Consider the following 23,052-nt stretch of genomic DNA (forward strand, 5'->3'; position numbering starts at 1 on the left):
TCTCTCTCTCTCTCTCTCTCTCTCTCTCTCTCTGTCTTTTTTCTTTCTTTTTTGATACAGGGCTTTACTATTTATTTAAGTAGTCAAGTTTAATTGCTCAACCTCACGTAGCTCCTCCTGTGTCAGCCTCCCAAGCACTGGGACTGTGGCATGCACCATCAAGCCTGGACCTCTTTTGATTTGTATAAATTTATTTCTCCCTTCATTTACCTTCAATTTAAAAGTATATTTAATAGTGAAGTGTGTCTATTATAGCCATCATATAGTTTGATAATTTTAATCCGATCAGATAATTTCTGACTTTGATTGGACAATGCATTCTATTTACATTCAAGTAATTATTCATACTTGAGGATTTATTGTCACTTTCTTGTTTTACGCTTGCTTTGTATACTTTTGTTACTTTGGGTTTTTTTCTGCTTATTTTGTGATTGGATAATTTTCTGGAGTGCTGTGATTTAATTTCTCTACATATTGTGATTATCTACTATAGGTATTTGTATGATAGTTACTATTAGGATTGTGCAAACTATCTCACTGTGCACTCAGTGAAGCAATGACATATTTTAAATTTTGTGGGTCAGTGCTTCTGTGCAAAGACCTCCCACAGGGAGTACAAGGTGTTTGCTTACAAGGGCTAGTTCTGATAATAGATGTATCAGCTTTTGATCTGTGTGTCTCACCGACAGTCGTGTCCCATGTTCGCAGAGACAGTGGGGATACTTACCAGCAAATGGTATGGGTAGCAGAAACAGTTGAAAAGTTTATAGAGACTTTGCTGCTTACTAACTGCACAAGATCTTCCCAGTCTCCCTTGGTCTTACCAGGAAGTTGAGACTCAGATCTTTCTTCACAGCATCCACCTTGGCAGCAAACTTACAGTTTCAGTTGTTTCTGTGTTTGATAACTGATTACTGTGGAGTGACCATGGAGATCAGGCCTGAAGCGCTGTTAGAAAGGGACATATGATGGTGGTAAGATCCGAGGTACCAGGGCTGGGGATTTAGCTCGGTAGTGCAGCGCCTGTCTGGCAGGCAAGCAGTTGTTGGCTCAATTCCTGGCAAGGATGCATGCAAGTGCAAGCACACACACACACACACACACACACACACACACACACACACAAGAGATCCAGCATCTTCCCATTTCACAATATCTATTGCACATTTTGAAACTTATTTACTTACTCACCATTGATACTTTTGAACAGATAGTCACTTTTCTTTTTTATCCTTTTTATCATTCATTTATTTATGTATTTATTGTTTTGTAGGAGAATAAGGTTGACATTCTCTATTTTGCTTTTTTAATAAGAAGATACATTTATGACAAAAGTACTTTAAAGCTTAATACTAGAAAAGCCTCGATTATTTATTGTATACTTTTATATTATGGAAAATTAAACAAAATTTCATGATCAATTAATGAGAGAATAGCAATAGTTATTACAGTATGGATCATTAACTTCAAAGTAGTTACTTAGAATACAAGGTATAAATCAAAAAGATTCTGGGGCCAGGGAGATAGCTCAGTGGAATAAGTGCTTGCCTGGCACTAAGTTCAATCTCTGGTACCACCACAAAAATAAATAAATAAGTATAAATAAATAAAAAGATTCTTTCAATAAAGAAGAAAAGAAACAAATAAATTACAAAATCTTTCTTCTCAATTACTTAAGCTAAATTAGTGTCTGTAAAAGGAGGAATACATATTAGAATATATTTAACATGCTAAAATTATAATTTTAGGATGTATTTGAACTACTCTCTACTTTTATTTATCTCTCTTCTCTCTTAGTTCATATATAAATATATATTTTATATGCCATTTATATGCAGTATATATAGTATGTCTACATATATAGTATACATAAGAGAAAGCATATGATATTTAAGTATGTGTCTGACTTATTTAATACTTTTATATGTCTATTAAGACCTATTAAAACAAATTGTATTATATATAATTGTAATATAAAATGTCTGTATAAATCAACTCCACACAATAAAGTTTTTTACTGTATGTATGCGTTAATAAAAATTAAAATGTTAAAAGGATATATTTTAATAAACTTTGAAAGGCAACTTATTTTGAACCTCTCATATTCTTGTCCCTAATTTATGCATGCTTCAGTGTTAGGGAGTGGTTTCTGAGAGACGTGGATTGTCACATGGAGTGTCTATTAAGTTAATTTTATGTCTTTTATATTCTGCTTAATATTTTATGACAGTTATACAATCTTGCTTTCCAATTCACAAATTTTGAGGTACTTGCGAAGCATAATTGATTGTAATAAAGGCTTTCCTTTTGAGAACACAATAAATTTCTTATCTGTCAAATTACTTCTTTTGCCTTAGGCAATTAAGTTATTAACGTCTCATTTTCAATCATGAATTTTTTATACTTGTAATTTCTCATCAGGTATGGTTTAAAACAGCATTCACAATTCCTTTCCAAAATTTAATATCTCACAGTATGCATTTCACTTTTGTGTGTGTGTTGGGCTCAACCAACCCTGGGTCTGGAGCTCCTACAACATATGGTAACAGGGATGGAACCAAGGTCCTTTTGCATTTGCCTAAGGCTGGCTAAGCAGGCGCTTTGTACCACTGAACTATCTCTCTGGCCCTGCATTTCATTTCTCTGAAAATTTCCTCTTTGGTTCACAAATGTCCTTGAGAAGCTGTAAATCCAAAATTAAAAAGAAAATATTGAGCCTGCCAGATAGCTCAGCAGACTAAAGTGCCTGCTTAGGCAGAGCGCAGCAGCCAAGGTTCGATCCCTGGCATGCTGTGCCTGCCCCGCATACCAAGGCATGCTGAGAAGGTGATTGAGACTGGATGTGGTGGTGCAGTCCTGTAATCCCCATTCTTGGGAGGCTGACACAAGCAGATCACTATGAGTCCGATCTGCTTAGTGAGACCCTGTAGACCCACTGGAAAAGGAGGAAGCATACATAAATTTCATAAAAAAATTGTGTCACAGAGAATAAAAAGCAGGCAAGTGAGAATAGTAATAAATTACAATAAACACAAGAGTTAAGAAGATACAAAAATTGGGCCAGCCAGATAACTCAGTTAGGCAGATGCATGGGCCGGAGTTTTGATCCTGGGCTGGCATGGTGGTGCATGCCTGCAAGCCCAGTGCTTGGGAGGCTGAAAAACAGAAAGGATCACCATAAATTTAATCTGTGTAGTAAGAATCCCAGACACTGGACTAAATATACAAACAAATAAATAAAAATAAAATTTAAGAAAAGAGATACAAAAGATGTGGAAGACATCATCATGTGTAACCTCCAGGGAGCATGAAAGGTCGTGTTTCCCTTTCTGTCTTTATAAATGTACTAATCAAATAAAGTATTCACATATTCACGGTCTATTATTATCATGATTGGCTCCCTAAGAACCTACCTCCAAGTATAAGAAGAATGTGAATTTTGGTATTGTTTCTAATGCATAAACCTCTATGAGACATACTCAATCATAATGATGTGTAAAAATAAATTCGCAAATTTTTTAAAGATAAAGGGATAAATCCAAGATCTGAGTATAATGGTCAAACATGTTCATATTACTGTGTTATCTTTCAGTTACACAAAATCTAAAAAAAAGTATGAATAATTTTATACACTTAATTAATATGAATTAATGCTAATGAATTTATCTCATAGCTGTCTATAAAAATTGAAAGTAAGATATTTGGGGCATCAGGAGGAAATTGAGTAGGATGGAAATTGAGAATTGTACATCTAGTTCGCTTGTTTCGTTCATGAGAAATTAACATAGAAAGTACACTTGATATTATACACTGAAACATCAAGCACCCATCCATTCATCATGTACATGTTCAGTATATTTTGATAGGCATTTGTTCAGTGGACTTATATAGGAGAATTTTTTTATTCAGAGCAAATCTGAGTACCAGGTACACAGTCCACAAATGTTTACACATGTGCACAGCCTTTTCCGTTATCAGTATCAAAATCCATGAAAGAATATTTGTCACAATAAATGAGTTTACAATGACATATAAATATAAAACATATTAGATAATTACATATTCTTTGAGGCTAAAGAAATGTATATTGACATATATCCACCATTACAGTACCACACACAGTAGCTTCACAACTCTAAAATTCTTCTGTGTTCACTCCTCTTTTTCTTTCTACAATCTGGAAACCTTAACATTTTATTGTCTCCATATATTTTTTCTTTTTTACCACAGTGTGATGTATTTAAAAATCATACAGTGTTTAGCCATCGCATATTGGCTCCTATCACTTAGTAATAAATACTTAATGTTTAAGTATTCTCCACATCAATTCACATCTGATAGCTCATTTGTTTTTAAGCTCTGAATAATGTCTTATTATCTAGATGTGCAATGATTTATTCATTTATTCTCCTAGAGAAAAATGTTTTGGTTGCTGCTAAAGGTTGGAAAATAAGAATAAATCATATATAAATATACGTTTTTAGGCTTTTATGTGGACATAAGTGTTTAATTCTTGTGATTGAATGCTCATAATCATAACACTCAAATTGCATGCTAGGTATTTTGTTTGGCTCATTTAAGTACTTGATGTGGTGAGATCAGCAAGATTATAACTAATTTGATTACCTTGCAGCCTTTTTCTCTGTCATTTTCAAACATCCATTGAAATTCATTGGAAGGTCGTATTGTTGGGAGTTAAAATACAATAGCTACATTATTTCTACAGAGATAAATTATCATACCTCCAGTATAGCATGTTGGTAGGCAATGATGTGGTTTAGTTCTTTAACTTTTAGATAGTTTCTTATTTTTCATTTTAATTCACCAATTTTGAAACCCAATATCTAGTATGCACTTCCATCACTAGAATAAAATTCTGTTAAATGACCACCTGTGTCTAATGTCAAACACATACACACATACAAACACAGATACATATATGTGTATGATACAAGCTTTGCTTGTTAAGACATAGAATTGAAAATTACACTATTTTGTTTTGTATTACTATAAGAAAATTCCTGAAAATGAGCAAAATTATAAAACTTTATTATGCTACCACTGGTCAAAGAGAATACTGCAGTAAATAGTAGAAACCACATAAATTCTAAAGAAAGCAAAAATATTTAACTCCAAGTTGTGGAGGGACCCAGCTTGTAAATGGTGGTTCTAAAGCCCAAAGTCTCATCTGAGACTAAAGGCAAAATCTTTCCAATTGTGAACCTGTAATCAAAAAGTTATCTACTTACAATGTAAGTACACACAAGGTAAAAAGTTGCAAGTGTCTGAAACCCAGCAGGGAATACATTAAATCTTAAAGCTCTGTTTAGGATGCTGTGCACTCTGCAGAAAGAAATTGGCTTCTAAAGCCATAGGAAGTCTAGCTTACTTATTTTCAGTCCAAATGGCTTCACTTTGCAGCTGTGTCTTTTTATTGTTATTTCTTTCATGCTTCCTATAGCTTTTCCCAGCAGGCATCAACACTGTGGGTTCCTGTCCCCACTAAAACTATGCTTGCATGGCTCCCCTACACATCACCTTATCACTGGCTCTATCCAGGGGATCAATCATTGACACTTTCTGCAAGGCTTCCCTGTTTTTTTTTTCTTTACAATCTTGGTAGAAGCCGTCATGGAACCGCATCCTCTGCATTCTGTATGCATGAAGATGCAGCATAACGTGGCCCTGCTCCTGGCATGAACTGCTCTTATCCCTACTTGAACCATGGGCACAGCTGCAGACCATGACCAGCTGAATGCAGGACAACAGATGGTACTCTGAGGCCTTTTCCTGGAACAGCTCTGCCCTGGATATTGTCTGGAGCTCTGATGGGAGGGAAAGCCTCAAAGATTCCTGAGGTGTTCTGGAGCAATAGTTCAAGTTATCCCACTGCAAAGCACTTGGCTGCTTTTCATCTACATTCATTTCTGCTGCAAGAGAATGTTCAGCACTGTCATTGCAATGATTTCTCTCCAGTCTTTTCCTGCATAGTTTGAAAATTCCACAAATTCTTTTAACTGCATTTATGCTTTTGCTCCCCTGTGGCTTATTTTGACTCTCATGAAAGTGGCCAATAATGTCCACACTAGAGCTTGAATGTTTCAGTTTTAGTTTTAGGGGGCTAAGAGATTACAACGTAGCTGGTAAAATATTGCTAATGAATGTACCTGTGAAGGTGATAGTAGAAAACATTATCATTTGAATAAGTAATAGACTGAGTAAAGAAGCTAGTCCTCACCACTGTGGGTAGGCATATCCTTTGAAGGCCAGAAAATAACAAAATGGTGGAAGGACAATTTTTCAATTCTCTTTTTCATCGGAGACTTTTGTCTTCTACTTTTAAACATCAAATATTGGAAGTCTTACTTATTTGGCTTTTGGACTGTAACCAAAACTTAGTTGGGGAGATAGCTCAGAGATCTATGTGCTTCCCTGACAAGTGCAAGGACCTGAGTTTGAGCCCCAGTACTACATACCCTACTGGTCCTGGTATCTAAGCCTTGAAACAGGACATGGAGGTGTAGGCCTATAATCCCAGTGCTGGGCAGCTTGAGACAGGAGGATCACTATGAGTCTGAGCTGTATAGTGAAAGCCTGTATACAATAATAAATAAATAAATAAATGAATAAACAAAATAATTTTAAAAACCTAATCCCACTGAACACTTTGATTTTCACAGCTTTAAGATTGTTTCTTTGTTTTGTATTTTAGGGAAAGGTCTACAGGGTGTTCAGGGTATCACTACTAGATCACACTCATAGTGATCTGCCTATTTATAGCCTCTTAAGAGCAGGGACTATAGGGGTGCACTACCACACCCAGTCTAAATTGCCATCTACAGCTCTGAGATTGAACTGTAATAGAATGTTGACTTTTATGGGCTTCCAGTTATAGAAATCAGAACACAAGACTTTTCAACCTCCATTATCACAGGAGACAAATTTTCATAATAAATTTCTTTCTGTATATCTGTTTATGTGTATACACGCAAGTATCCCTCTATCTCACTAGCATCTTTGTATCACTTACTTATTCTATTTGTATTATCATTCTGAATAACTTAATATGAGTTACCAGTTTTATATTTTAAGTCCAAAAGCTATTTTTAAATTTCTGGATAGCCCAGGATAGTCCAAATTTAAAAATGCTAGAATTTATAATTGTAAATTCTAGTTTGGAGGTGTCCCTCAGAGTCTCAAGTGTTAAAGGTTTGGTCCTCACACATGACATTAATGGGACTGATGTGGCAGAACCTCATGAGGCAAAGCTGAGCAAAATGTCCTCCAATAATTTGAAATTTTTTCTTGAGCAGAATTGCACGACCCTGATCTTTCCATTTCCTGTATTTGTTTCTGAGATGCTATTAAATTAACAGCTTCCTGTGCTACGTGCTTACTATGATATACTGTTTGAGCTCAACTGACCATAGACCAAAGCTTTCGAAACTCTGAGCCAAGACAAACCTTTTTTCATCTCAGGTGGATTATTTCATGTATGTTTTTACCACAACATAAACTAATAAGAAAACTCTTGAGATACTAGTAACTCATTAGAGTAATTGTCTCAAGATCCCCAGAGCATAGGGCACATAACCAGTTATAGTTCTTGTTAATATCCATTTTTTTTGCCTATAAGAAATCTTCAATGACATAAAAAATAAAAAAGTTTAAGGGCCGGGGATGTGGCTCAGTGGTGCAACACCTGCCTAGCAAGTGCGAGGCCCCGAGTTCGAATCCCAGTACCAAAAAAAAAAAAATAGTAAAAATAAGACCAAAAAAAAAAGTTTAATATTATTGTTTACATTTGAGTACTAATTTATTTTATGATTTACTATAATTTCGTTAACTTCCCTTGCCCAAATTTATTCTTATTTCTTGCATGAAGATTAGACACTTGCTTTTTGGAACTGTAGACCCAACACCAGCACCTTGCTTGTTACCTTTTCATCCCTCAATTGTGTCTGCTCCACCTTCATCCCCACTTTGCCATTTACTCCTGATGATTTTTAAGTCTAATCTAAGATCAGTTGCAAGGAAATTTTCCTTGTAATTTAAAAGTAATGTCATCTTTAGTTATATAAGTCTCACATTTTTTATAAGTCTTATTTGGGTTGTTTTAGTCAACATGATTTTCTGAATTATTATTTTTGAGCAAGTGTTCATATAAATCTTAGCTATTAGGATGAAAAATTAGATGCCTTATTTCAAAAATCTAAATCAGAATGGTCATTTGAGATAGACACACACTTCTCAGATGAAGAAATACAAATGTCTTACAAATATATGAAAAAATGTTTAACATCACTGGTCATTCAAAATGCAAGTTAAAACAACACTGAGATTGCATCTCACCCCAGAAAGAATGTCTGTCAGTTAGGAATCAACCAATAACAAATGCTAAAGGAGTTGTGGAAAAAACAGAACACTTCTCCGCTGTTAATAGGAGTTCAGACTGGTACAACCACTATTAACATCACTATGGATATTCCTTAAAGAACTAGGAATAGAGGTCTAATCTGGACCAGCTATTGCAATTCTGGGTATCTTCACAGAAGAATTATAACATGTCACCATGATGATGTATGTACACTCACTTTATAGCAGGACTATTTGTCATTGTTAAATCTTGGAAACAACCCAAATGCACATCAACCTAGGAATGGATAAAAAAGAAGACATATTTTTATACAATGGAGTACTACTCAGTCATAAACCAGGAAAAAAATTAAACTTTTATTGGCAAATGGATGCAACCAGAGACCATACTCATAAGAGAAATAAATCACCACATGTGTAAAAATTATATTTTCTCCTCGTGTTAAAAAATTAAAGAGTATATAAAAATGTGAAATAGATATTGTGAAATAGGAAACCATTGTTCAAAAAATACAAATCTAGTATGCAGAAAGGATGAAAGAGAAAAGATGAAAAATACAAATCAGTTGTACTATTAGTATTTTTATTGTTACAAATTTATTTTATTTTGAAGAATAAAATCAAAAGCAAGAAAAGCAAAAACAAAGAAATAGGGTAATATTCAACATATATGTTACAGATATTCAAAACAAGAAAAGCTGATTAACTATGATTAATATATTTTCTTTTTTATTCACTTTGATGAGAAAAAAGATAAAATAACAATAAAAACAGTTTCAAAATAGGCTAGTAGGATAGTTACAATACCTAATACATTGCATATTGTTGTTTTCATAGTAGTTATTCAGAGGACAAGATGCAGACATGATATCTTGTGTAAACACTGTTATTACAAACATTTATTCTCAGTGAACTAAGAGAGAGTAACCATATATCTATCCTATCTTGTGTATAGATATGCATATATTTTTTAGCAATGAAATGGTATTTTATTTATACTTTTGCAAAGTTAGTAATATGTGACACAAGGCTTCCTAGTGACTAATAGCTGACTTTAACCAGTCATAGTGTTTATCTCAGGACTGAGATAGCTTTTTTGCTTTAGGAACTGAGATCCAGTGTTGTCTACACACATTTGATCAATTTCCTAGCCTTGATTCACCTTTTTTGTTTTGTTTTGTTTTGTCAGAGATGGGTGTTCCATTGCAGTTAGAGAAGCTGTATTTGGAGAAGTCTTTAAAGGACCTTTTCACACTTGATGCCAGTCCAAAGAGTGTAAGCACTTGAATTCAGCAAAATAACCCAATATAGGCCAATAGTTCATAATAGCAGTGAATTTTCAGCACATCTTGCAATTGTCAGAAGTTGTTGACTTGAGCCTTTTACAGCTCAGTATATTAATATAGCCTTATTTTTTATACATTGTGGTTACACTTCTCTGTTGGATGGTGAAGACCAAGTTAAAAGCAAGACATATATAATTAAGAATGTAACTTTTGCTGTCTGGCAAGGTCAGTCAAATCCCCTCAGGATTCATCCTGGAACCACCTACAGCACCTTGTAGATCTTTTTGTCAGTGTTTGCCAACTGGATGGGTCACAGCACTTGCTTGGCCAACTTGCTCTTTGTGAAAGCCTAAGAGAATGTTTCCTCTCTAGGTGGCTCTCCTTAAGCACACTATACATTGTTGATTACTTTCCTCTGTGGTTCCATAATCTCCTTGATCAGAAAATTTGGGATACCACTTAGTTACAGGACGTCACAGCAGAGGTTCTCTTATGTCCTGAGTCTTCATGACCTTGACGTGCTAAGACAAAAATATTGGCTATACTTTTAGCCCATCTATCTCTCTAATTTTTGGTCTGAAAACTTTAGTTGTTAACAATCCAGAAGAAAAGCTTAATGATATTATTACCCCATCACAGAGGCAGTTAAGCTCAACATCACTATCTGTCTGAATATCAAACACCTTAGGCATAAAATGGAACTACTATTTTCCAACACTCATGAATATTCTAAAATTTAAATCCCTATAGAATGATAAAAACCAATTACAGATTTTTACACAGAAATTGAGAAATAGAACCATATACAACATTTTAGCAGTACAATTCTATGACATTTTTCCTTGTCACATTTTCTTTTACTACTCCCCCCAATTTTTTTTTTTTTTTACAAATATTTACTTTAGAGAGAGTACAGCAATAATTGATATGGCATTAGAAGCAGTACACATTTAGAAGACCAGAATAGCAGGTCTTTCAAGGGTGGTTTTACAATTACACAGTGATGTCCTCACTGTACTTGCTTAGTTCACAGATATATTTTTAATTGTCAAATCTGTTGCTTATATTAACAGATAAAGTTATGCAAGATTGAACATATGATAAAATATTACCACAAACTTTTAAGAACTCTTAAATTTTTGTTCTTGTCACTTTTTCTTTTATTATTTTTTTCTAAAAAATATTTTAAAGAGAGCATAGTAATAATTGGATGCATGTTCATGAGGGAATTGGCTTATACTTCTCTTTTTTTGGTTGAATTATTCTTTGGTTCTGGTATCAGTATAAAACTTTCTTCCAGGAATGATGTTGGGAGTATTGCTTCCTTTTCAATTTCATTGAAGAGTTTGAGGAGTATTTGGATTATATCTTTTATAGTTGTAAATCCATCAGGAACTGGGACATTTGTTGGTTATTTTTATTACATTTTGAATTGCACTGGATGATAATGGGTTATTGAGAGTTCTTATATATTTTAGATTCCGTTTTAGTAATTTTTACCTGTTTAATAATCTCTGCATCTCTTCTGTGTCTTGGATTAACTGAGAGTAAAGTTTTTCAAAGTAGCTAATGATAATATCAGTCTACAGCAATTTCCCCCTTTTCATTCCTTATTGCCTGAATTTGAGCTTTTTCTTTCCTTTTTTTAATGAGGCTAGACAGGAGCTTATCAATTTTATTTAATCTTTCAAGGAAACAGCTTTTTGATTTGTTAATTCTTTGCATTATTTTTTGTCTCAGTTGCAATAATTTCTGTTCTAATATTTATGAATTTTTAAATTTTTATTTTAATTAATTAATTTATTAATTTATCTATTTATTTATTTATTTGCAGAACTGGGGTTTGAACTCAGGACCTTGTGTTTGCTAGGCAACCACTTATACTACTGAGCTATCTCCCCAGCCCTGATCTTTATGATTTCCTCCCGTCTTTGGGCTTTGGTTGTGGTTTGCTTTCTTTTTGTAGATGCTTGAGGTTTGGCATTAGAGTATTTATTGTTTTCCCATTCTGTTTTCCTACTGTGTGAGTTCAGAGGAATAAATTTCCCTCTAAATATTGTTTTCCTTGCATCCCACAAATTCTGATCAGTTTTGCTTGAATTTTCATTGGATTGTAGATATTGTTCAATTTCTTGTTTAACTTTTTCTGTATCCCATTGGTTGCTGAGGAAAATGTTATTTAGCTCCTATGTGTTTATGGGGTTTTGTGGATTCTTTTGTCATTTATTTCCAGTTTCATTTTTCAGTGATCAGATAATATGCATGGGATAATTTCTGTTTTCTTGCATATACTTAAGCATGACCTATGGATTAATATGTGGTCTACTTTTGTATGTGGTCTATTTTAGACAATGTTCCATGTGCAGCTGCAAAGAATGTGTATTCAGTTGTCCTTTGGTGGAACACTCTGCATATGTCCACTACATCCATTTTTTCAAAGGTCTTGTTGAGTTCTTCTAAGCCCTTGCTAATTTTTTGTCAGCTTGACCTATCTTTTTAGGATAAAGGGGTTTTAAGGTCTCCTGTTAAAATTGTACAATGAGATACTACATTTTTATGACATTAATATGTGTCTTATATAATTCAGTGTTCCTGTATTTGGTGCATGCATATTTATGATTGTTATCTTTTCCTCCTGTATTTTACCCCTAAACAGTATGTAGTGGCCTTCTTTATTTTGTCTAATCATTCCTGGTGTGAAGTTCAAATTGTGTGGTAACAGGATTGCTACCTTTGCTTTTTTCTGAGTTTGAGGGGCATGTAGTATTGTTTTTCATCCTTTCATTTTTAGTCTATGAATTTCATTATGAATTTAGTGTGTTTCTTATGTACAGTATTATCCAACAGAATATTGTTGGACTTTTTTTTTTCTTAGTCCACTCTACCAGTCTATTTCTTTTAATTGGTGAATTGACTTTATTTACATTGTTGATTATATTTGAGATGTATTGACTAATGCTTGACATGTTATTTGTCTGCTGTTGGTTGCCTATTTTTCTCCTGTGTTTTTTTGTTTGTTTGTTTATTTGTTTGCCCTATTTGTTTGATCCTTTCCATTCTCATTCTTGTAGTTGTGGTCATTTTGATCCCTCTCTAGAATATCTTTTATTAGTCTGTGTAGTGTTGGCTTGGTCCTCCTGAATTTCTTTATTTGTTCTTTGTCATGGAAGTAGTTCACTTCCCTATTAAACTTGAAAGAGAATTTAGCAGGGGATAGCAATTTGGGTTTCAATTGGTTTTTTTGAAAGATTTATAGTACTTTGCTCCATGCTCTTTTGACTTGATGGTTTATGAAGAGAAATATGCCTTGTTCTGATGGGTTTTCCTTTAAATGTAATCTTTTTCTTTTCTCTAGTGCCTTTTAGTATGCTGTCCTTGTGCTGAGTTTCTGGGATCTTTATTATATCCCTGGGTGAGCTTTTAATTGGGTTCATATAATTTGGAGTTCTATATACCAGAAATTCAAATGGTTGCCCCATATTTGGGAAGTTTTCTGCTATTACTTCTGCTCATATTTTTTTATATTGTTTATTGTGACTCCTTCTTTCTCATCGATGCCTTTTATTCTTATGTTGTTCATCTTTGCATTGTCTTGCAGGTGGTAAATTATTATTTCCTCCATCCTAGTTGTTTTTAGGAGATCTTTCCTTACCTTTGCACTAGCTGCAACAGTATCTTCAAGGTCTGAAAGTCTATCTTCACTTTCATTGAGAGTTTTGACAACAATTAATTGAGTTTTTAATCTCCTGAATACCTCTTTGAATCTGCTTTATGCATTCTATTTCTTTCTCTATTGCTCATTCAAGGTTTTCATCATTTTTCTATCCTTCTTTATTTTTTTATCTGGGTCTTATTCAGAAACTCTTTCAATATAGTAATTTTATAGTAATTATATTTATAGTAATTTCATTATAGTAATTCTTTCAATATAGTTATTTTCTTAACTTGGGAGATTATTATCTGATTTCCTCTATACTTTTCTGCAGTTGTTTAATTCAGATGCTTTTTTATTTTTGGGAAGGATCTATAGGGTGTTTAGGGTCTCACTACTAGATAGGACTTGCAGTAATCTGCCTGTCTATGGCCTCTCAAGAGCTGGGATTACAAGCAGGCGCCACCACACCCAGTTGCAATTGCAGTCTCAGTATGCCCAGATGGCGTGGCCAGCAAGGCAGGCCCAAGTGCTTCAATCTGCTGAGCTATTTGGCAAGCCTTCAGACATTATTGCTTCATTGATTTCCAGTGTGTGACTTCCAATTTTTTTCTGTGCTGTTGTCTCCTGCATTTGTTCTGGTGGCCTGGGTCCTGAGAATGCATTTTGTCATTTTATATTTAAGACAGAACACTTTATTTTGATTTCTGTGAGTATTTTTGTGTGAACACTTCTTAGTAGTTAGCTATATCACTAATCAAATCAAAGTTTAATTTTTTATGCATGTCCCAAGTTTTTGCCTCTCTATCAATAGAGTGAGATACTGGTTTCTGTTTGCCACTGTCCTGTGTCCCTCAGTGTAGCATTTGGTGAGGTTATTAACCAAGTACCTCCAACTGAAAAATAGAACTACAGGCCAATCTTCCTCATAAACATAGATGCAAAAATCTTCAATAAAATCCTAGCAAATAGAATACAGCAAATGATTAAGAAGATTATACACCATGACCAGCTAGGACTCAAGGGATGCAAGGATGGTTCAAAATACACAGATCTATAAATGTAATGCACTATATCAATAGAGCCAAATCTAAAAACCACATGGTCATCTCAATTAATGCAGAAAAAGCTTTTGACAAAGTCAAACACTCATTCAAGTTCAAAGACCTACAGAAAATTAGAATGGATGGCCTCTACTTCAATCTGATAAAAGCCATCTATAACAATCCAATGGCCAACATAATTACAAATGTGTAAAACCTGAAATATTTTACTCTCCAACAGGTACAAGACAAGGATGTCTTCTATCATCATACGTATTCAATATAGTTCTGGAATCATCAGCTAGAGCCATTAGACAAGAGATAAATAAAAGGAATAAAAATAGGTAAAGAAGAAGTTAAATTATCATTATTTGCAGAAGACATGATACTTTACTTGGAAAACCCAAAAAACTCCACCAAGAAGCTATTGAATTAATACACAAATTCAGTAGCATAGCAGGATACAAAATCAATACCCAAAAGTCAATAGTACTCCTCTACTCTACACAGACAAGAAAGAGACTGAGAGAGAAATTAGAGAAACAAACCTTTTAAAATAGTACCCAAAAATGAAATGCTTAGAAATTAATCTAACTAAAGAAGTAAAAGATCTATTCAGTGAAAATTATAGTACTCTAAAAAAATCATAGAGGATTCCAGAAAACGGAAAGATATTCCCTGTTCCTGGATAGGAAGAACCAACGTTGTGAAGATGGCCATACTCCCAAAATTGTTATAAAGATTTAATGTATTCCCTATCAAAATATAACTAACATACCCCACAGATCTGGAGAAATCATTCCTAAAATCTATATAGAACCAGAAAAATCCTAGAATAGCAATGGCAATCCTAGTCAACAAAGGCAAGGCAGGAGACATTACAATTCCTCACTTGAAATTATACTACCAGGTTACTGTGATAAAATCAGCATGGTATTGGCAAAAAAGGAAAAAATAGACCTGAGGATCAATGAAATAGATTAGAAGATGCAGATGCAAGGACAAACACACTCAGCCGTATTATCTTCAATAAAGGGGCCAAAATTGTTTAGTGTAAGAAATATAGCCTCTTTAACAAATGGTTCGGGAAAACCTGGCTGTCTACCTGCCGAAAACTAAAACTTGACCCAAGTCTATCACCATACACTAAACTAAAGTCAAAATGGATTAAAAATCTGACCATTAAAACAGATACGCTAGGGCCTGCCAAGTAGCTCAGAGGATTAAAGTGTCTGCAAGCAGGCAGAAGGGCCAGGGGTTCAATCCCTGGGCCCTCTGTGCTATCCCCACCCCCAGGGTGCACTGAGGGGACAACTGAGACACTGAGACTGGACATGGTGACACACACCTTTAACCCCAGCTTTTGGGAAGCTGTAAATGGGTGGATCACTATGAATCCAATCTAATAGTGAGACCCTGAACACCCTGGAGAAACCTTTCCTCCACCAAAAAAAAAAAAAAAAAAAAAACCAGAAACACTAAATCTCCTGGAAGAGAAAATAGGTGGAAATCTTGATGGCATAGAGTTAAGCAAACAGTTCATGAACAAAAATGAAACTGCATGGAAAATACATGAAAGAATTAACAACTGGGATCTCCTTTTATTGAGAAGTTTTTGCATGTCAAAATAAATTACCAACAGAGTGAAAAGACAACAAACAAATTTGTAAAAAACTTAACTAATAAGCTCTTAGACAAAGAATTTATAAAGAACTAAAAAACATTAGGGGCTCCAAATTTAATGACCCAATCCAAAAATGTGCATCTGAGATGAACACACTCTTCTCAGAGGAAGAAATACAAAAAAGAAATAAATACATGAAAGAATACTTCACATCACTAGCCATTCATGAAATGCAAATTGAAAGAACATTGAAATGTCATCTCACCCCAGAAAGAATGGCTATCATAAAGAAATCAGGGCTGCCAAGATAACTCAGTAGAATAAGCACTTTTATGGCAAATGAGAGATCCTGAGCTCAATTCCCAGCACTGCACATTCATTCAGTCAATCAATTAATCAACCAAACAATATCAAATGTTGTAGAAATTGTGTGGAAAAAGGAACCCTTCTCCACTGCTGGTATGAATGTAGACTGGTGAAACCCTTATGGAAATCCATGTGGATACTCCTCAAAAAACTAGGACTGGAAATCCCATTCAATTGAGCGATCCCCCTTCTGGGAATTTTTCCAAAAGAACTGAAAACATCATACCACAGTGATATATGTGTACCTACATTTATAGCAGCACAATTTGTGATAGTCAAATCTTGGAAATAGTCAAAATGCCTGTCACCAGAGGAATAATGAATAAGATGTACTTTTTTATATACAATGGAGCATTACTCAGTTATAAAGAAAAATAAACTTGAAGTCTTCATATATAAGTGGAAACAACTTGAAGATATACTCATAAGTGAAAGAAAGCCACATGTGTACATATCATATTGTCTCACTAGTGTAGCAGCTCAAAAGAAGAAATAAAAATTGAAAGGTATAACACAGTTAAATGGAAAGCGAGAACTTAAGGATTAAACAACAAAGAGAGAAAGGTCAAAATTTAGGAAATATGGCTGGGACAAAACCATACATTTATTTAAACAAGATGATTAAGGCAATGGTACTAGGAATCTCCATCAGGGTTTTGAAAATAGTATCTACTATGTAGAATTCTCTCCCTGACTAACTCTACATGCTGATATCTCTGAACTAAGTAACTACATTGAGGTTAGCAATGGGTGATACTAAAACCATGCTTGAAATAGCTTTCATTTTGGTCTTCTAAATGCATACTGATTCTAATGTCATGCCAATTATTGCTATGCTTTCTTTAAAGTAATTTTTTAAGTAATAAAAGAAAACAACACATGAGAAAAAAAATTTCATAGGATTGTCCTGCTGCAATATTGTATATGGTTTGATTTTTAAATTTCTGTGTAGAAATGTGTAATTGTTTTTTACACATTTTAAAGGTATGCTACTTTAATTTAATTCATTGAGAAGAAAGATTTGTACTATTAGTGTTTGGACAGGATATCCTGTCTGCATCTTATACTATGGATAACCACTAAGAAGATAACAATGTACAATGTATTAATTATTGAAACTGTCCTATCAATCAGTTTTGAAATTGTCTTATTGATAATTGCTTCTCAATAAAATAAAAAAGGTGTTTAATTTTAAAGTATCCATGGTTGCTGGAAAATGGCAGTTCCATGTTAGGTCGATGGTGTTTCATATTCACACAGATTGTGATGTTAAGCTCAACTGCCTCTGTTACAGGTTAATAATAGCACTGAGCTTCTCTTCTGGATGTTGAACAACTAAAGATTGCAGACCCAAATGTAGCAAAATAGAAAGGCTTCAAGGATAGCCAATATTTTGGTCCTAGCACTTCAGGGTCAGTGAGAACTCAGGACAGAAATGAACCTGTGCTGTGACACGCTATAACTTTGTGGTGCCCTAAATTTCCTTATTAAGATGATTATGAGACCACAGAGGAAAGTGATCAACAATGTATAGTGTGCCTAAGGAGAGTCACCTAGAGAGAAAAAATTCTCTCAGGCTTTCACAGAGAGCACATTGTTCAACAAATCGCTCTGACTCATTCAGATGGCCGACAGTGACCAAAGATCTACAAGGTGCTGTTCCTGGTTACAGTGTAAATCCTGAGGGGATTTGACTGACCTTTTCAGATACAAAAGTTACATTTTTACTTATATAGGTCTTGCTTTCACTTGGTCTTAACCATCCAGCAGAAAAGTGTAACCACAAGGCATACAAAGTAAAGCTATATTAATATGCTAAGCTGTAAAATGCTCAAGTCGATGACTTCAGGTATTTTCCAGTTGTGCTGATGACTCACTACTATTATGGACTATTGGACTACACTGGGTTATATTGCAGAATTCAAGTATCTACAATCTATAGACTGGTTTCAAGTGTGAAAAGATCCTTTAAAGACTTCTCCAAATACAGCTTCTATAACTGCAGTTGAATACCGATCTCTGAAAAAACAAGAAAGGAGGATATGTTGGGACCCACGAAGCTAAGAAATCCTTCAAATAATGTAGGAGGGACTTGGCTCTGTGCCTTAAGCAAACAAACTACCTCTCTCCCAAAATGAACATCCTGTCTGGTTAAGGTTAACTATCAGCTTATAGGCAACCTGGTGTCATTTGTTACTAACTTCACAAAAGCATAAACAAAGTACAGTGTTTTTGTGAAGAAAAGGAAAAAGGTGAAGGAAAAATATATATGTATACACAAGATAGTTAGAATACATATACAGCTACTTTCTCTTAGTTCACTGAAAATAAAAAATTGTAATAATATTGTTTAGACAAGACATCATGTCTGCATCTTGTCCTCTGAATAACTACTACAAAGACAACAATATACAATTTATTAGTGTAAATGTCCTACTAACCTGTTCATTGCTCTTTTATTTTTTCTCATTAAAAGGAATAAAATTTAAAAGTAAAAAATTATAATAAAAGGGAGAGAAAGGGCTTTGAGACATGGGTAAATATGGGACTTTGATTATCATGAGGGTATTAGAGGTAGGTAAAGGGCACAAATTCATAAAAATGTGCATAATGTATATGCCTATTTTTCTATATCAATCATACCAGAATAAAGTGTGTTGGAATGTCAGATGTCTTTATAATGAAGAAATAAAAGAAATAAAAGCACGATAAAATTAAGTAAACACATTAGTATAAAAGAAAACAAACTCATAATAAAGAACTTCTCGGGGCAGAAAACAACATATATTAATAATTTGTACAAAATTAATTATTTCAACTAAATTTTAGGTTTTATTTTCAACAATGAATAGGACTATTTTAATTACATTTACAATTACCTATAGTCACCTATAGCTTTTTCTTTTTCTTTTTTTTTTTATTTCAGAACTGGGGATTGAACTCAGGCCCTTGCGCTTGCCAGGGAAGCGCTGATTGCACTGAGCCATCTCCCCGACCCTCGTCTATAGCTTTTTAAAAAGCTAAATAATAAATATAGCTTGGTTTATATCTACAGTTTATTCATAAGTGTATTATTTTCACTATATTGAGAAAATATTCATTTTTTCTGTTAATTTATAATATAAATATTTTAAAGTTTAACAGATTTTCTTATATATATATGTGTATATATATGTATATATTTTCAAGTAAACCTAAAATATTTTGACATGCTGCTGTATGATATTCCTCTAAACAACAAGATATTAAAAAGATTAATTATCTGAAAATCTGATAATGTCAAGTAATTTCTCATGATTCATTATGCCTAAACAAGGGATATCAGATTGGGTTGTTTTTTTACACGATTTTCTATCAAGTTTATTTGGAAAACAGCTTTTAATACTATGCACTACAGATCATTTTCATCACATCATACTGTATATTTACCTTAAAAAAACTTTTTAAAAGAGAATAAAAATAGAAATGATACAGAATTTCATAAACAAAATGATACAAATTCAACGAGGTTGTTATGCTTCACATTCTTATCATCAAATTAGTTGTATGCACTAGGAAATAATTTCATTCAATTAATCCTTTAACTAATGCACATTTTGTTTTACATCTATAAACTTTGAAAAGCCATGGACTCTTTGCTGCTTTAAATAAATGAATATAAGTACTTATTTTTTCATGCAATGGAAAATTTGTACATGGCATATTGCATTTCGCTGGAGACTGGTTTTCAGTCCATTCCATTATATCAAAGTTGGCTTACTCAGCAGTGAACTTCTGCACAAAAATTGATTGCATGATGGCAGCTGGCTATGAATTATAAAAAAGAAAAACAGGTGTTCCTTTTATACCAAAAACTAAAGGCATGTTTGATGAAGATTAATCCAAGGAGCTTTGGAGACTCGTAGCTGTTTAAAAATTCACATCAAAATAATAAAATACATACATTTTTCAAACTATTTACTTGCCTTTCCCTGAAATGTTTGTCTTTCACTTTACCAAACAAATAAAGTATGGATGATGAATGTCTTTTCTTACGGAAATAATTATCAAAAGAATTCCAAACCCTGTTCATAGCAGTGCTAAAATGTCTTTCTTATTCTACATTGTTTAATACATAGGCATCTAGGTGTCTGTAGGTTTAAATATACCTGTATGAATCATAATACCTTATACTTTGTTTCAAATATAATTTACTTTATTGCAATATAAGAGGATCATTTAAGCATTAATTAACATATAGACAAATATTCATTATTACTGTTCATAAAAATGGTGATTTTATGGGTGTGTTATTTGTTTTAATGTGTGTTCGTATGTGGGTGTGTTTGAATGTGAAACAAAATAAACAAATTTACACCTTCCTGAAAATCAGGCATACAAACACATGAAAAAAAAATGAGTACAATATCTTAAGTATACCATTCTCTAGAGTAATCAATAAACATGCTAATAAATATTTTAAGACATTTAATGGTCTCCATTGTAAAACAAACACAAATAAACTCATAATACAAAGCCATTCTACATCAAATAAAACAGGTAAAAACTAGGAAAAAGATTTATGATGCAAATTACTAAGACAATATACAGCAGCAAACTTCTGTCAAATTTAAGTGGAATTTACACAAGTATCATAAATTTTCAAAGTAGCTTTCCAATTACTGTTTTTTGTTATTGTTTTGGGTTTTAGCAGGTTTTTGTGAAATATATACATATTCTATAAATCAGTTAGTATGCTTCTATGCAATTATGCAAATAAGCAATATAAGCCAAAAATAGACATATACAAAATACTTACGCTAATGTTGTCTTCACGTTGAAAAAAATTGCAGTAAAAGTGATAGAAATCTTTCAATAGGTCAAAAGAAATCATGTGTCTCACAGACATCACTAGTAACAATATAAGTTAGACTTGTTTTCATGTTTATGATTTTATTTGTTTGAAATTGCAGAACAGGCAATAATCATCTATAAGGACGTATATGTCAGTACCTTTCCATGTTAAGTGTGATACAGGGCAAAATGCCACAACTTTCTAGGGTGATAGAATTTTCATAAGGGTTTCATGGACTCTGTATTCAGGAAATTTGTCTTTTATATTTTGAAGTATACACCATCATTGAAAGACTGGATATTTAGCTCCATTCTAGAGTAGCTTTACTAGAATGTACAAAGTCCTGTGTTCAATAATCAGTACAGGAATAAGCGCTCCCCTGGCAAGTTCAATCCCAGGTTACTCAAAAAACAAAAACAAAAACAAAAACAAAAACAAAAAAACTCAGTACTAAGGACACACACACACACACACACACACACACACACACACACACACTGGCCAATTAAGGGGTAATGTGTTTTGAGCAGCAATGTTCAGATACTACACAAAAATTTAGTGGTCTCAGTGTAATTCTGGAGCGAAAGTTGCCTTGCAAACTTCTGTGACTGTGTATTTATGATGGAGGCCCCCTACCTCGTTCTCTCACATAACATCCTATTGGCTCAACAAATGCAGACATTTGGTTCATGTAAAAATATCAAAAAGTTATTGTAAAGTGCTTACTTCTTACTTTCTCTTGAATGAAATATGTAAATATAGGATATATATATAGGATATATTTGTACAAATATATATATATATATATATATATATATTCCACAAGGTCCCAAGTATGATCTACAGAGATAAAAAAAGCAATACCCTTGTCTTTAGCTTTCTTTTAGTTTTTCTTTCTTACAGCTTAATATGTCACTTGAAAGTATCCACTTTCATAAAGACCATTAGATAGCTTCCTATTGCTACAAATATGAAATGATTTGAAAGAAGCATGATATATTAGGCATAAAGTAAACATGTAAGAAAATAATACCATGGGTTGATAACTCTAAATACACAGTTAGTGAAAACATAACTACAATCAACTATAAAAAGAGAAGTACATTTAAAAGTGCAGTGTGTCAGAGTGGTTAGTTCTTTAAAAGACACCTACATCAAATATATTAATATATGTTGGAGATTATGTCTATCATGTAAGATTCTTTAGTTTTAAAAGCAATAAAAAACAACACAATTAGCTTGCTTCTAATTTAAATCTGAAGAGTTTCCGCCTCAAATTTCTATTTTTGTTTTTGATTTCTTCAACCCTTATGTAAGTTGCATCCACACACTACTATATTCATGGTAAAAAGAGGTTTTTAAAAACATACAGGGTCACTGGGGTTTGGGAGATAGTTCAGTGGAATAAGTGCTTGCTTGGCAAGTGCAAGGTACCACCAAAACAAAGATGCAGGGCATCATGGACTCTTGTTTATATCTAAAAGAAAGAAAACACTGAATTCCCGTTACTGTCTCTGAAGGTTGGAAACTTAATGGACTTAAATTCTCTATTAGTTCAAATGTTTTACTTCTGAGATGTGGTTGTTTATCAGACTTTCATCCTCAAGTTCAATTTTGTAGAGTGATTTTATGTTCTTTGACCCCCTCAGCCAACTACCTCGATAATAATGGGGAAAGTAGTCTTCTACGAAGTGAGCAGTTTTATGTTACTAAAAGTTGGAATTAGGTAACATAGAAGGTGATTATGATTTAACAGTATTCTGACCTCACACATACATACACACACAGACAAATTCCCTGTTATGTAAAAACTCCAACCAGTCATTTAATATATTTTCTCTACATTTCCCAACATTTACTGTGGGAAAGAA

The sequence above is a fragment of the Octodon degus genome, unplaced genomic scaffold, assembly GCF_000260255.1.
Source record: "Octodon degus isolate 3935 unplaced genomic scaffold, OctDeg1.0 scaffold00188, whole genome shotgun sequence".
In the NCBI taxonomy this organism is placed as follows: Eukaryota; Metazoa; Chordata; class Mammalia; order Rodentia; family Octodontidae; genus Octodon; species Octodon degus.